At 47.7% G+C, this 15,818-nt stretch overlaps 1 long non-coding RNA gene across 1 annotated transcript in view; it reads right to left on the bottom strand.

Annotated features, from left to right (window-relative positions):
• Positions 1-15,818, bottom strand: part of LOC121845037 — a 96,252-nt gene that overhangs the window by 63,862 nt on the left and 16,572 nt on the right. Inside the window, exon 2 of the long non-coding RNA XR_006082296.1 lies at positions 4,786-4,973. This is a non-coding gene — a long non-coding RNA (uncharacterized LOC121845037). The remainder of the gene's footprint in view (positions 1-4,785; positions 4,974-15,818) is intronic.

The raw sequence follows: 15,818 nt of genomic DNA, 5'->3' as shown, positions 1-15,818 counted from the left end.
CCTCTTAGTTTTAGAGATGTTCAGGACCAGTTTATTACTGGCCACCCATTCCAAAACATACTGCAACTCTTTGTTAAGAGTTTCAGGGACTTCATTAGCTGTGGTTGTTGATGCGTATATGGTTGAATTACGTGCATACATGCACACACATGCTTTTTAATGCCAGTGGCATTAAAAATAGAAAAGAGTATAGGGCCTAGAGAGCTGCCCTGCGGTACACCACACTTTACATGTTAAGAGAAGCTTCCATTAAAGAAAACGCTCTGAGTTCTATTAGCTCTGAATCCCCGATATGGCAGAGGTTGAAAGGCCATAACATATAGGTTATAGGTCAACAACCGGTTATGATAAATAATGTCAAAGGCTGCACTGAAATCTCCCACAATCTTCTTATTATCAATTTCTTTCAACCAATCATCAGTCATTTGTGTCAGTGCAGTACACGTTGAGTGCCCTTCTCTATAAGCATGCTGAAAGTCTGTTGTTCATTTGTTTACAGAGAAATAACATTGTATTTGGTCAAACACCATTTTTTACAACAGTTTGCTAAGAGCTGGCAGCTGATAGGTCTGCTGTTGGAACCAGTAAAGGCCGCTTTACCATTCTTGGGTAGCGGAATGACTATGGCTTCCCTCCAGGCCTGAGACTTTCCTCTAGGCTCAGATTAAAGATATGACAGCAATGAAGTAATAATTTAATACAGTTTAAATGTTTACAAATTAGATACTCTGAAATGAAAGCAACTGAAAATGAACACTTGGATTATAGTGATATTATATATTTTATATGTTTTATTTTCACCTTTATTTAACCAGGTAGACCAGATCACCTTTATTTAACCAGGTAGACCAGATCACCTTTATTTAACCAGGTAGACCAGATCACCTTTATTTAACCAGGTAGACCAGATCACCTTTATTTAACCAGGTAGACCAGATCACCTTTATTTAACCAGGTATACCAGATCACCTTTATTTAACCAGGTAGACCAGATCACCTTTATTTAACCAGGTAGACCAGATCACCTTTATTTAACCAGGTAGACCAGATCACCTTTATTTAACCAGGTAGACCAGATCACCTTTATATAACCAGGTAGACCAGATCACCTTTATTTAACCAGGTAGACCAGATCACCTTTATTTAACCAGGTAGACCAGATCACCTTTATTTAACCAGGTAGACCAGATCACCTTTATTTAACCAGGTAGACCAGATCACCTTTATTTAACCAGGTAGACCAGATCAGCTTTATTTAACCAGGTAGACCAGATCACCTTTATTTAACCAGGTAGACCAGATCACCTTTATTTAACCAGGCCAAGATAGACCAGATCACCTTTATTTAACCAGGTAGGCCAGATCACCTTTATTTAACCAGGTAGACCAGATCACCTTTATTTAACCAGGTAGGCTCCAGATCACCCTTATTTAACCAGGTAGGCCCAGATCACCTTTATTTAACCAGGTAGGCCAGTTGAGAACCCAGCTCTCATTTCAACTGCCCCAGCCTCAGCTAAGATAAAGCAAAGCTCCATCCTAAGCCTCACAAACACCAATCACAGAGTTACACATGGAATAAACAAACATACAATCAATAACACAATCTCACCCTAGCCTGTCTGAATCTCACAAACAGCTCCAGTCTCAGCCCTAACCCCAGCTCCAGTCTCAGCCCTAGACCCAGCTCCAGCTTCAGTCCTAAATAGCCTTAATCCCAGCTCCATCCTCACCCTCAGCCCCAGCCTCAGCTAAATACCATAATCCCAGCTCCATCCTCACCCCAGCCCCAGCCCAGCTAAATACCATAATCTCCAGCCCAGTCCAGCCTCAGCTAAATACCTAATCCCAGCCCCAGCCTCAGCTAAATACTCTAATCTCAGCTCCATCCTCACCCCCAGCCTCAGCTAAATACTCTAATCCCAGCTCCATCCTCACCCTCAGCCTCAGCTAAATACCCTAATCTCAGCTCCATCCTCACCCTCAGCCCCAGCCTCAGCTAAATACTCTAATCCCAGCTCCAGCCCCAGTCCCAGCCTCAGCTAAATACTCTAATCCCAGCCCCAGCCTCAGCTAAATACTCTAATCCCAGCTCCATCCTCACCCCCAGTCCCAGCTAAATACCCTAATATCAGCTCCATCCTCACCCTCAGCCCCAGCCTCAGCCTCAGCTAAATACTCTAATCCCAGCTCCATCCTCACCCTCAGCCTCAGCTAAATACTCTAATCCCAGCTCCATCCTCACCCTCAGCCCCAGCCTCAGCTAAATACTCTAATCCCAGCTCCATCCTCACCCCCAGCCCAGCTAAATACTCTAATCCCAGCTCCAGCTCCAGTCCCAGCCTCAGCTAAATACTCTAATCCCAGCTCCATCCTCACCCTCAGCCCCAGCCTCAGCTAAATACTCTAATCCCAGCTCCATCCTCACCCTCAGCCCCAGCCTCAGCTAAATACTCTAATCTCAGCTCCATCCTCACCCTCAGCCCCAGCTAAATACTCTAATCCCAGCTCCAGCCCCAGTCCCATCACTAGGGGTGATTTATAGCTCCCACGCTTCCACAAATCAAACCCTAATATCAGGCATGTGTCTCTCTCTCACTCTCTCACTCACTCTGGGTGTCTGGGGGGGGTTAATGGTGTGTGAACTTCAGCACGGTCCCGGTGCACTAACTCTCAACACTTCTATTTAAAAACAACACGCCACTCTCCTGATGGATTCATCCTCTCAGCGGGCTGGAAGACTGATACGGTAAATATTACTGACAGACTTCCCAAAGCCCATTTATATGTTAGAAGTCTGACTTTACCACAGGCGACTTCCACAACAATACATCTAACATGCTGACCACACTGCCCGCGTTGCAAAATAAAATACACATTAGAGGTCGACCAGGACAACCCAGCGTGTATCTCCCAGGACGACCCAGCGTGTATCTCCCAGGACGACCCAGCGTGTATCTCCCAGGACAACCCAGCGTGTATCTCCCAGGACAACCCAGCGTGTATCTCCCAGGACCCCAGGACAACCAGCGTGTATCTCCCAGGACAACCCAGCGTGTATCTCCCAGGACAACCCAGCGTGTATCTCCCAGGACAACCCAGCGTGTATCTCCCAGGACAACCCAGCGTGTATCTCCCAGGACAACCCAGCGTGTATCTCCCAGGACAACCCAGCGTGTATCTCCCAGGACAACCCAGCGTGTATCTCCCAGGACAGGACAAGGACCCAGCGTGTATCTCCCAGGACAACCCAGCGTGTATCTCCCAGGACAACCCAGCGTGTATCTCCCAGGACAACCCAGCGTGTATCTCCCAGGACAACCCAGTGTGTATCTCCCAGGACAACCCAGCGTGTATCTCCCAGGACAACCCAGCGTGTATCTCCCAGGACAACCCAGTGTGTATCTCCCAGGACAACCCAGCGTGTATCTCCCAGGACAACCCAGCGTGTATCTCCCAGGACAACCCAGTGTGTATCTCCCAGGACAACCCAGTGTGTATCTCCCAGGACAACCCAGCGTGTATCTCCCAGGAACCCAGTGTGTATCTCCCAGGACAAATGAGTAACTACAACAAGCTAATTAGCTAGTCAGACTACAGCTAGACATGTCCATGAATGTTTAATGCTTTTCTCATCAGACCTGTCCCCAAATGAATATAGTTGGTTCAGAGTTTGTTTTGATATTTCAACCTGCGTGTCCTGATCGCGTTTGGTGTGCGTGGACAAAAGTAATTTACAACATTTAAAAACAATGACCACATGTCCAGCGTCTGAAATGACAAGAAAACCTCTGGAACAAGCTAATTAGCTAGTCGGACTAAAACAAGCTAATTAGCTAGTCGGACTACAAGCTAATTAGCTAGTCAGACTACAACAAGCTAATTAGCTAGTTAGACTACAACAAGCTAATTAGCTAGTCAGACTACAACAAGCTAATTAGCTAGTCAGACTACAACAAGCTAATTAGCTAGTCAGACTACAACTAGCTAATTAGCTAGTCAGACTACAACAAGCTAATTAGCTAGTTAGACTACAACAAGCTAATTAGCTAGTTAGACTACAACAAGCTAATTAGCTAGTTAGACTACAACAAGCTAATTAGCTAGTTAGACTACAACAAGCTAATTAGCTAGTTAGACTACAACAAGCTAATTAGCTAGTCAGACTACAACAAGCTAATTAGCCAGTCAGACTACAACAAGCTAATTAGCCAGTCAGACTACAACAAGCTAATTAGCTAGTTAGACTACAACAAGCTAATTAGCTAGTCAGACTACAACAAGCTAATTAGCCAGTCAGACTACAACAAGCTAATTAGCTAGTCAGACTACAACAAGCTAATTAGCCAGTCAGACTACAACAAACAAATTAGCTAGTTAGACTACAACAAGAGTAAATGATTCAAAACAAACAGATACAAGCAGAACCCCCCCCCCTCAGCCAAAACCTTATAGTCAGATAGCGTTGCTCTCTGTTTAGTGTCTGTCTGCTGTAACAGAGGGGTGGGAGGGTCAACAAACAGACTCCTCATTCTTCCATTTCAGACTAACACAAGAAGAAGAGTGGTTGAGTTGAAACAAACAGCAACCAGCGCCCAACAAAAACCTTATGAGCAAAGACAGTGTCTGTTCAATGGGGGGGTTCACAGTGTCTGTCAGGTTCACAGTGTCTGTCCAATGAGGGGGCAGGTTCACAGGATGACTTTCAGAGACGGTGTCTGTCCAATGGGGGGGCAGGTTCACAGAGACAGGTGAAGACATGGAGGTGGGCAGTAACAGACTTACCCCAATACGACCACGTTGGAGCTGAGCTAGTGTTGTAGTCCTCCTGCTGCTCTCCCCTCTCCCACCTCAGGCAGGGCTGGCTGGCTGGCTGGCTGGCTGGCTGGCTGGCTGGCTGGCTGGCAGGCTGGCTGGCTGTTGATTCCACTCCAGACTGGGCTAATCCTACTTCAGCTGCTGCCTGTACAACTCTATGATAGAGCAACAAGATAGAGGTGTATGTCAGAAAACGTGCTTCTCTGTTGAGTTACTGAGATGTTTCTGACTCCACAGAGCGAGAGAGGGTGTGCGTAGTGTGATGTGTCTGAGAAAAACAATCTGGCACACTCTGTAACAACACACACACACACACGCTTGCATGAGCTCACATACCACTCCTCCCTCTCTCCCTCCCTCTCTCCCTCCCTCTCTCCCCCCCTCTCCCCTCCTCCCCTCTCTCAATGTCTGTCTGGGGATTGATCAGAAATGTGCTCCTCCCCCTCTCTCTCCTTCCCCCTCTCTCTATCTTTACAGTATATCCCTCTTCCTCTTTCAATTCAATGTAAGGGCTTTATTGGCATGGGAAACATATGTTTACATTGTCAACACAAGTGAAATATGAAGAAAAATAACTCAAGTGAAATAAACAAACAATGTACAGTAGACAAACACAAAACATTACATTCCCTCCCTCCAGTCCACCCCCAATCCAGTCCACCCCCACCCCTCCCTCCAGTCCACCCCCCCCTCTAGCCCCTCTACTCCCTCCAGTCCACCCCCCCCCTCTAGTCCCCCCCAGCCCTCTACTCCCTCCAGTCCACCCCCCAGCCCCTCTACCCCTCTCCACCCCCAGCCCCTCTCCCTCCAGTCCACCCCCCAGCCCCTCTACGCCCTCCAGTCCACCCCCCAGCCTCTCTCCAGTCTCCCTCCAGTCCACCACCCCCCAGCCCCTCCCCCTCCAGCCCCCCCAGCCCTCTACTCCCTCCAGTCCACCCCCCCCCTCTAGCCCCTCTACTCCCTCCAGTCCACCCCCAGCCCCTACTCCCTCCAGTCCACCCCCTGTCCACCCCCAGCCCCCCTCCAGTCCACCCCCCAGCCCCTCTACTCCCTCCAGTCCACCCCCCAGCCTCTCTACTCCCTCCAGTCCACCCCCAGCCCCTCTCTCCCTCCAGTCCACTCCAGCCAGTCCACCCCCCAGCCCCTCACCCCCCACCTCACACACAGCCCCCCCCAGCCTCTACTCCCTCCAGTCCACCCCCCCAGCCCCTCTACTCCCTCCACCACCCCCAGCTGCTCCAGCCCCTCTCTCTATCTGATCCCCTGTGAGTGTAGCAGACAGCTGGGGAGAACAGCCAGATACAGCTAGCCACACACACACACACACACACACACACACACCACACACACACACCTCCACAGTAGAAGAAAAACCCAGGGGTCAGATCAGATAGCAGTCAAGGGAATAGTTGAGGCTTACACTATGACCTGGCAGGTTAGTGGTCTTTGGAAGAGGCACTCAGAGAAGAACATTCCCCCTGCATCCCAAATGGCTCCCCATTCCCTATATAGTGCACTACTTTAGACTAGAGCGCTATCGGTCCTGTAGGGAATAGGGTGCCATTTGGGATACAGACTGGCTGCTTGGCTTGATTTCCAGAGAGAAAGACATATGGGAAAGAAAGAATGAAATCCTAAAGTGGTTTTCTTCCCAGTGTCCGTATAGTAAAGGTCTTCAAGATCTGATAAATCACACCCTGGAGAGAGAGAGAGATACACTATGATAAATCACACCCTGGAGAGAGAGATACACTATGATAAATCACACCCTGGAGAGAGAGAGAGAGAGAGAGATACACTATGATAAGTCACACCCTGGAGAGAGAGATACACTATGATAACTCACACCCTGGAGAGAGAGAGAGAGAGAGAGAGATACACTATGATAAATCACACCCTGGAGAGAGATACACTATGATAAATCACACCCTGGAGAGAGATACACTATGATAAATCACACCCTGGAGAGAGATATACACTCTATGATAAATCACACCCTGGAGAGAGATATACACTACATGATAAATCACACCCTGGAGAGAGATATACACTCTATGATAAATCACACCCTGGAGAGAGATATACACTACATGATAAATCACACCCTGGAGAGAGAGAGAGAGAGATACACTCTGATAAATCACACCCTGGAGAGAGAGAGAGAGATACACTCTATGATAAATCACACCCTGGAGAGAGAGATACACTCTATGATAAATGACACCCTGTATGTCTCTCTGGAGAGAGAGTCTGTTAAATGACTCTCTGATAAATCACACCCTGGAGAGAGAGTCTTAAATGACTCTCTACTGTAAGTCACTCTGGATCAGAGAGTCTGTTAAATGACTCTCTACTGTAAGTCTCTCTGGATCAGAGAGTCTGTTAAATGACTCTCTACTGTAAGTCTCTCTGGATCAGAGAGTCTGTTAAATGACTCTCTACTGTAAGTCTCTCTGGATCAGAGAGTCTGTTAAATGACTCTCTACTGTAAGTCTCTGGATCAGAGAGTCTGTTAAATGACTCTCTACTGTAAGTCTCTCTGGATCAGAGAGTCTGTTAAATGACTCTCTACTGTAAGTCTCTCTGGATCAGAGAGTCTGTTAAATGACTCTCTACTGTAAGTCTCTCTGGATCAGAGAGTCTGTTAAATGACTCTCTACTGTAAGTCTCTCTGGATCAGAGAGTCTGTTAAATGACTCTCTACTGTAAGTCTCTCTGGATCAGAGAGTCTGTTAAATGACTCTCTACTGTAAGTCTCTCTGGATCAGAGAGTCTTAAATGACTCTCTACTGTAAGTCTCTCTGGATCAGAGTGTCTGCTAAATGAAAAACAAAATCTCACAAACACACAACACAGTAACAACACACCTAACAGCTCTGAGAATTTGATGACCAAACATTTTTTTATTACTGTCAACTAGCCATGCCAGGGATTTTCCTGCCACTGAAATCCTTGGGCGGGCCGCCAAAGTTTATTCGGGATGCGCAAGTCCAAACAGCGTAATGTAATACACACACACACACATATATATATATTTATTTTTATACATTTTTGGGATTGGAAAAATGCTTTCTGTGTAAACTTCAACAATTAAAACTAGATATAAATTATATAGAAAAGATAATGGACCTATATGTTTTTTAATAATATAATATTTGAGAAGAAAATCAATCACCAAAATAAAAGCTGGACAGTCAGAGCGAATAGAAAATTCCCTAAAAACAATGAATTTAGCGGTATTAACTTTGTTGCTATGTTTGAGCAGAAGAACACAGCATTAGCCATGTCAAAATGCATGGAATTACAGGACATTAGCTTTAAAACTGCAACGTTTTTCTCTCAGCTCCATGGAGAGGTGAAATGTGTAAAATTGCAGGAAATTGGCTTTAAAACTCTAAGATTTCTCAACACACCGCCAAGATAGGTGCCTCTAAAATGTTCTAAATAATTCAGCAGAGCCAACAGACCAACCGCGCCCATTCCCACGCCCACTGCCACGCCCGTTGCCACGCCCACCACCTAAGCCCCTTCCTGATCCAGAAGAGAGCTCTACTCCTCCTACTCGTCCTGCAGTAGAACTGGTTGACCCACCTCTGAAAGGCATCTGAACACCTCGTAATACCCACATTCAAAACAACGGCCTGAGAGAGCTGTGGACTACTGCTGTGTTGTACAGCGGTGTGTTCTGAATCTGAATTACCTGAGTTCAACAAGGCTTTCTGAATCTGACCTGTGCTTACTGGAGTTCAACAAGGCTGTCTGAATCTGACCTGTGCTTACCTGAGTTCAACAAGGCTTTCATGAATCTGACATGTCCTTACCTGAGTTCAACAAGGCTTTCTGAATCTGACCTGTGCTTACCTGAGTTCAACAAGGCTTTCTGAATCTGACCTGTGCTTACCGGAGTTCAACAAGGCTTTCTGAATCTGACCTGTGCTTACCCGAGTTCAACAAGGCTTTCTGAATCTGACCTGTGCTTACCCGAGTTCAACAAGGCTTTCTGAATCTGACCTGTGCTTACCCGAGTTCAACAAGGCTTTCTGAATCTGAGTTAACTGAGTTCAACAAGGCTTTCTGAATCCGAGTTAACTGAGTTCAACAAGGCTTTCCCATTTGCGGCCAACATGTTACTTAGTAACCACTTCAGTTGAACGATTTCAAATGAAGATTCCAACCCGGTGCACACGATCATCTCAGAATGGTATCTTACGTTAGGCCATACAAATGTAATTAACTGCATAACGGATTACTTTTTTAATTTTATTTTTAAGTGAGGTCGAGCAAGCAAAATAAAAAATAAAATTATAATAAAATGTTTTATCAAATTTGCACCTCTTCTAATAATACTAAAACAAACTTAGTACAACACCTAAGCGCCCTCTCGCCGAGAGATTTTAGACTTTCGGTATTGAAGTGAATGGGGGAGAAGAGAATAGAGCCCGGGTCGACCCCCTAGCACGTCTGGGCCACCTCACTTATCCTCTACATTGGTGTCAGGTGTTGGACAGCACCATTGAGAAGCGCGTCCCGGACAAATCAGAGGCATAGCTCTGTCCTTTTTCATACTTTATGTGCTAAAATACTGCATAGAGCAGCAGTCCACTACAGTAATTAGCCCCATTCTGACTGTACTGAACTGCTTCAGCTTGAATTCAGCTTAAATTCTACATTTAACACATCTCCCACTACCATACCTGCCTTGCCTGCCTGCCTGCCTGCCTGCCTGCCTGCCTGCCTGCCTGCCTGCCTGCCTGCCTGCCTGCCTGCCTGCCTGCCTGCCTTGCCTGCCTGCTTTACAGACAGTAGATGCTGTCTTCTTCAGAGTAGAAGATATATGAAGGAGTTAGTTATCTAGGTGAAGACTGTCGGTGCCACACGAGGCCAGCTGAGCCACAACCCCATGCTAAAATGATATATCAGCTCTCAAAGGCTGGCAAGGGCTTTGTGTTGATCCATTGGCAGTCTGAAGGCAGACTTCAGAGCACAGTTACCCCCTGTGACCACTCTGGTTCAAGGAAGTGCAAAAGAGTCAGCTCTGCAGGAAATGCTGGTCCAGGAAATACAAACCCCATTAAATACTGTCTTTAAACAGACCTGTTCAAGTTTGGGACCACTGGGGTCTACCCCCATTAAATACTGTCTAAACAGCCCCTGTACCACTAGTCTACCCCATTAAATACTGTCTAAACAGCTAAAATGATATATCAGCTTCAAAATACTGGCTAAACAGCCCCTTGTGTTGATTAAATACAGTCTGAAGGCAGCCCTTCCCAGAGCTACCCCATTAAATACTGTCTAAACAGACAGAGCCCCTGTACTCTGGTTCCCCATTAAATACTGCTAAACAGCCCCTTCCCCTAGTCTACCCCATTAAATACTGTCTAAACAGCCCCTGTACCCCTAGTCTACCCCATTAAATACTGTCTAAACAGCCCCTGTACCCCTAGTCTACCCCATTAAATACTGTCTAAACAGCCCCTGTACCCCTAGTCTACCCCATTAAATACTGTCTAAACAGCCCCTGTACCCCTAGTCTACCCCATTAAATACTGTCTAAACAGCCCCTGTACCACTAGTCTACCCCATTAAATACTGTCTAAACAGCCCCTGTACCACTAGTCTACCCCATTAAATACTGTCTAAACAGCCCCTGTACCACTAGTCTACCCCATTAAATACTGTCTAAACAGCCCCTGTACCACTAGTCTACCCCATTAAATACTGTCTAAACAGCCCCTGTACCACTAGTCTACCCCATTAAATACTGTCTAAACAGACAGAGCCCCTGTACCCCTAGTCTACCCCATTAAATACTGTCTAAACAGCCCCTGTACCACTAGTCTACCCCATTAAATACTGTCTAAACAGCCCCTTTACCACTAGTCTACCCCATTAAATACTGTCTAAACAGCCCCTGTACCACTAGTCTACCCCATTAAATACTGTCTAAACAGACAGAGCCCCTGTACCACTAGTCTACCCCATTAAATACTGTCTAAACAGCCCCTTTACCACTAGTCTACCCCATTAAATACTGTCTAAACAGACAGAGCCCCTGTACCACTAGTCTACCCCATTAAATACTGTCTAAACAGCCCCTGTACCACTAGTCTACCACATTAAATACTGTCTCAACAGCCCCTGTACCACTAGTCTACACCATTAAATACGGTCTAAACACATTCCAAGGCCGAAGGCCGAAACAACTATTAGAAATATGTCATTGCCCATATAAACCGAGTTAAAACGCCTTCGGTAATTAATAAAAACCAAATATTTCAGGCTGTGAATTTCCCTTTAACTGGGAGATTGAATTATGTCGTTGTTAACTGCAGATCATTGTGTTCCTATTAACAGTAGCCATTCATTTATCTCCTTTTTTTTTTTAAAGACTAAAGAGCCAAAACTCATTAATCATCATGTGGTTGGCCGGCGTTGGCCCAGACCGATGGAGCCACGCCCCAGCTGAAGGCCGACTATTGTTCCAGAACTGATTCATCTTGTTTCACTTCGCTCTGTATGAAGAAAGGCTAACCAACCTGGTGGAGGGAACATATTTGTTTTCGCTTCATTCATGCTCTACTTGGGGAACGTTACACATTTTTCCTAGCTGACAGTAAAACAACATCAACAACAACAACATAACATCAACAACAACAACAACATCAACAACAACAACATCAACAACAACATCAACAACAACAACAACAACAACAACAACAACATCAACAACAACAACAACAACATCACAACAACAACATCAACAACAACAACAACAACACATGTTTGAAATGAAGCTGTGGATAAATGACAAGCATTCTTGTTGTCCTGGTAAACTCCTCGGGTCCTAACGGTGTATTAGTCAGACAGCCTGAAGCAGGAAATACACAGCTGAGGACTGTTAAAGAACCAGTTAGGAGCAGTGTGGCAGTCTGCCAACGAGTAGCCCTGTACAGACTGACTAGACACAGACCACAGACCGGGGCGGCAGGGTAGCCTAGTGGTTAGAGTGTGGCAGTCTGCCAACGAGTAGCCCTGTACAGACTGACTAGACACAGACCACAGACCGGGGCGGCAGGGTAGCCTAGTGGTTAGAGTGTGGCAGTCTGCCAACGAGTAGCCCTGTACAGACTGACTAAACACAGACCACAGACCGGGGCGGCAGGGTAGCCTAGTGGTTAGAGTGTGGCAGTCTGCCAACGAGTAGCCCTGTACAGACTGACTAAACACAGACCACAGACCGGGCGGCAGGGTAGCCTAGTGGTTAGAGTGTGGCAGTCTGCCAACGAGTAGCCCTAGACTGACTAAACACAGACCACAGACCGGGGCGGCAGGGTTAGAGTGTGGCAGTCTGCCAACGAGTAGCCCTGTACAGACTGACTAAACACAGACCACAGACCGGGCGGCAGGGTAGCCTAGTGGTTAGAGTGTGGCAGTCTGCCAACGCGTAGCCCTGTACAGACTGACTAGACACAGACCGGGGCGGCAGGGTAGCCTAGTGGTTAGAGTGTGGCAGTCTGCCAACGAGTAGCCCTGTACAGACTGACTAGACACAGACCACAGACCGGGGCGGCAGGGTAGCCTAGTGGTTAGAGTGTGGCAGTCTGCCAACGAGTAGCCCTGTACAGACTGACTAGACACAGACCACAGACCGGGCGGCAGGGTAGCCTAGTGGTTAGAGTGTGGCAGTCTGCCAACGAGTAGCCCTGTACAGACTGACTAAACACAGACCACAGACCGGGCGGCAGGGTAGCCTAGTGGTTAGAGTGTGGCAGTCTGCCAACGAGTAGCCCTGTACAGACTGACTAAACACAGACCACAGACCGGGGCGGCAGGGTAGCCTAGTGGTTAGAGTGTGGCAGTCTGCCAACGAGTAGCCCTGTACAGACTGACTAGACACAGACCACAGACCGGGCGGCAGGGTAGCCTAGTGGTTAGAGTGTGGCAGTCTGACAACAGTAGCCCTGTACAGACTGACTAGACACAGACCGGGCGGCAGGGTAGCCTAGTGGTTAGAGTGTGGCAGTCTGACAACGAGTAAGCCCTGTACAGACTGACTAGACACAGACCGGGGCGGCAGGGTAGCCTAGTGGTTAGAGTGTGGCAGTCTGACAACGAGACCCTGTACAGACTGCCACAGACCGGGGCGGCAGGGTAGCCTAGTGGTTAGAGGTGGCAGTCTGCCAACGCGTAGCCCTGTACAGACTGACACAGACCGGGGCGGCAGGGTAGCCTAGTGGTCTGTGGCAGTCTGCCAACGAGTAGCCCTGTACAGACTGACTAGACACAGACCACAGACCGGGGCGGCAGGGTAGCCTAGTGGTTAGAGTGTGGCAGTCTGACAACGAGTAGCCCTGTACAGACTGACTAGACACAGACCACAGACCGGGGCGGCAGGGTAGCCTAGTGGTTAGAGTGTGGCAGTCTGCCAACGAGTAGCCCTGTACAGACTGACTAAACACAGACCACAGACCGGGGCGGCAGGGTAGCCTAGTGGTTAGAGTGTGGCAGCCCTGTACAGACTGACTAAACACAGACCACAGACCGGGGCGGCAGGGTAGCCTAGTGGTTAGAGTGTGGCAGTCTGACAACGAGTAGCCCTGTACAGACTGACTAAACACAGACCACAGACCGGGCGGCAGGGTAGCCTAGTGGTTAGAGTGTGGCAGTCTGCCAACGAGTAGCCCTGTACAGACTGACTAAACACAGACCACAGACCGGGGCGGCAGGGTAGCCTAGTGGTTAGAGTGTGGCAGTCTGACAACGAGTAGCCCTGTACAGACTGACTGACAGACCACAGACCGGGGCGGCAGGGTAGCCTAGTGGTTAGAGTGTGGCAGTCTGACAACGAGTAGCCCTGTACAGACTGACTAAACACAGACCACAGACCGGGCGGCAGGGTAGCCTAGTGGTTAGAGTGTGGCAGTCTGACAACGAGTAGCCCTGTACAGACTGACTAAACACAGACCACAGACCGGGGCGGCAGGGTAGCCTAGTGGTTAGAGTGTGGCAGTCTGACAACGAGTAGCCCTGTACAGACTGACTAGACACAGACCGGGGCGGCAGGGTAGCCTAGTGGTTAGAGTGTGGCAGTCTGACAACGAGTAGCCCTGTACAGACTGACTAAACACAGACCACAGACCGGGCGGCAGGGTAGCCTAGTGGTTAGAGTGTGGCAGTCTGACAACGAGTAGCCCTGTACAGACTGACTAAACACAGACCACAGACCGGGCGGCAGGGTAGCCTAGTGGTTAGAGTGTGGCAGTCTGACAACGAGTAGCCCTGTACAGACTGACTAGACACAGACCACAGACCGGGCGGCAGGGTAGCCTAGTGGTTAGAGTGTGGCAGTCTGACAACGAGTAGCCCTGTACAGACTGACTAGACACAGACCACAGACCGGGGCGGCAGGGTAGCCTAGTGGTTAGAGTGTGGCAGTCTGACAACGAGTAGCCCTGTACAGACTGACTAAACACAGACCACAGACCGGGGCGGCAGGGTAGCCTAGTGGTTAGAGTGTGGCAGTCTGACAACGAGTAGCCCTGTACAGACTGACTAAACACAGACCACAGACCGGGGCGGCAGGGTAGCCTAGTGGTTAGAGTGTGGCAGTCTGACAACGAGTAGCCCTGTACAGACTGACTAAACACAGACCATATGAACGACTAGGGTTTAAAGTGGTATCCAGATGTTTATATCATCATACTGTCCTTCTCTCATACTGGGATATACAGTAGTACTGGCTTAGTACACAAGGGGGGTAGGGTTGCAAACTTTTCAGACATTTTCCAATAAATTTGACAGATTTGTACTTTGTCAGGTCAGGGGTTTGAACTAGCAACCTTCCGGTTACTAGTCCAACTCTCTAACCACTAGGCTACCTACATTATGAAGAAGAAGGCAGTCTGGAATCAGACAGATACAGTAGAGTTGTAACGATGGGACAAGTCTGTAACTACCAATTGGATCACAAAATTAGGGAGAAAAGAAAGAAAGACAAAAATAATACAACTTGGTCTTTGTCAGCGAAAGATTTGGAGAAACTCCCGGCGCATTGGCTGAATCAGCTTAATCTACCAACCAATCATCTCCCACAATACATTCCCCCTGCATGTCTTGTGCACCTCAAGTTCCTACCCGGGTCCCGCCTCCATTGGGAATCAGCTTAATCTACCAACCAATCATCTCCCTCAATACCTTCCCCCTGCATGTTTTGTGCACCTCAAGTTCCTACCCGGGTCCCGCCTCCATTGGGAATCAGCTTAATCTACCAACCAATCATCTCCCACAATACCTTCCCCCTGCATGTCTTGTGCACCTCAAGTTCCTACCCGGGCCCCGCCTCCATTTGGGAGCCACGCCTCACAGTCGTGTGATTCGCTAAACATTTAATTATGAGAAATAATTTACTCAGTAAAGTCACTCCCATTGAGTTATATGACCACGCCCACTAAGGCCAACTTTTGAATGGTTGATATCCCAGGCTTATAAAGGCTGTGTTAATATCCTGGGACGACGTCGGTCATACAACGACTGAGGACTAGCTCATGGACTAGCTACATTTATAGCAGAAAATACTGAGAATAAATCACTTAGAAACTAGATCAAGCTTAATCAACGTTCCACTAAGCACATTATCCCACTAGAGTTTTGCAAAAACGGCAGAATCCAAATGTCATGTCGGCCCAAAACGGTTTACCTGATAACATGTGTCTGCCTGTACACTGCGGCTTTGAATTTCCTCCATAACGGCCTCAAGGGACCATAAAAACCAACACTGTATTTATTAGATCAAACTGAAGGAAATTATTGAATTTACCACTGATGTTAATCATCAGTCGAGAAGACGGGGTGGCATTTCTATGAACCTAGAAAACACAGCCGTGTCCTTTCCTTCTCTGCTGTTCGACACAGTTCTGTCAGGTTAATATACCTCCGTCCAGACACGAAGCCTCTCAGTGATTCTTCCTCTCTGGGTCATGTCCCAAACCGCACCCTAC

The sequence above is a fragment of the Oncorhynchus tshawytscha genome, unplaced genomic scaffold, assembly GCF_018296145.1.
Source record: "Oncorhynchus tshawytscha isolate Ot180627B unplaced genomic scaffold, Otsh_v2.0 Un_contig_4763_pilon_pilon, whole genome shotgun sequence".
In the NCBI taxonomy this organism is placed as follows: domain Eukaryota; kingdom Metazoa; phylum Chordata; class Actinopteri; order Salmoniformes; family Salmonidae; genus Oncorhynchus; species Oncorhynchus tshawytscha.
Note: the sequence above shows the minus strand (reverse complement) of the source record. Positions and strands in the feature narration are given on the sequence as shown.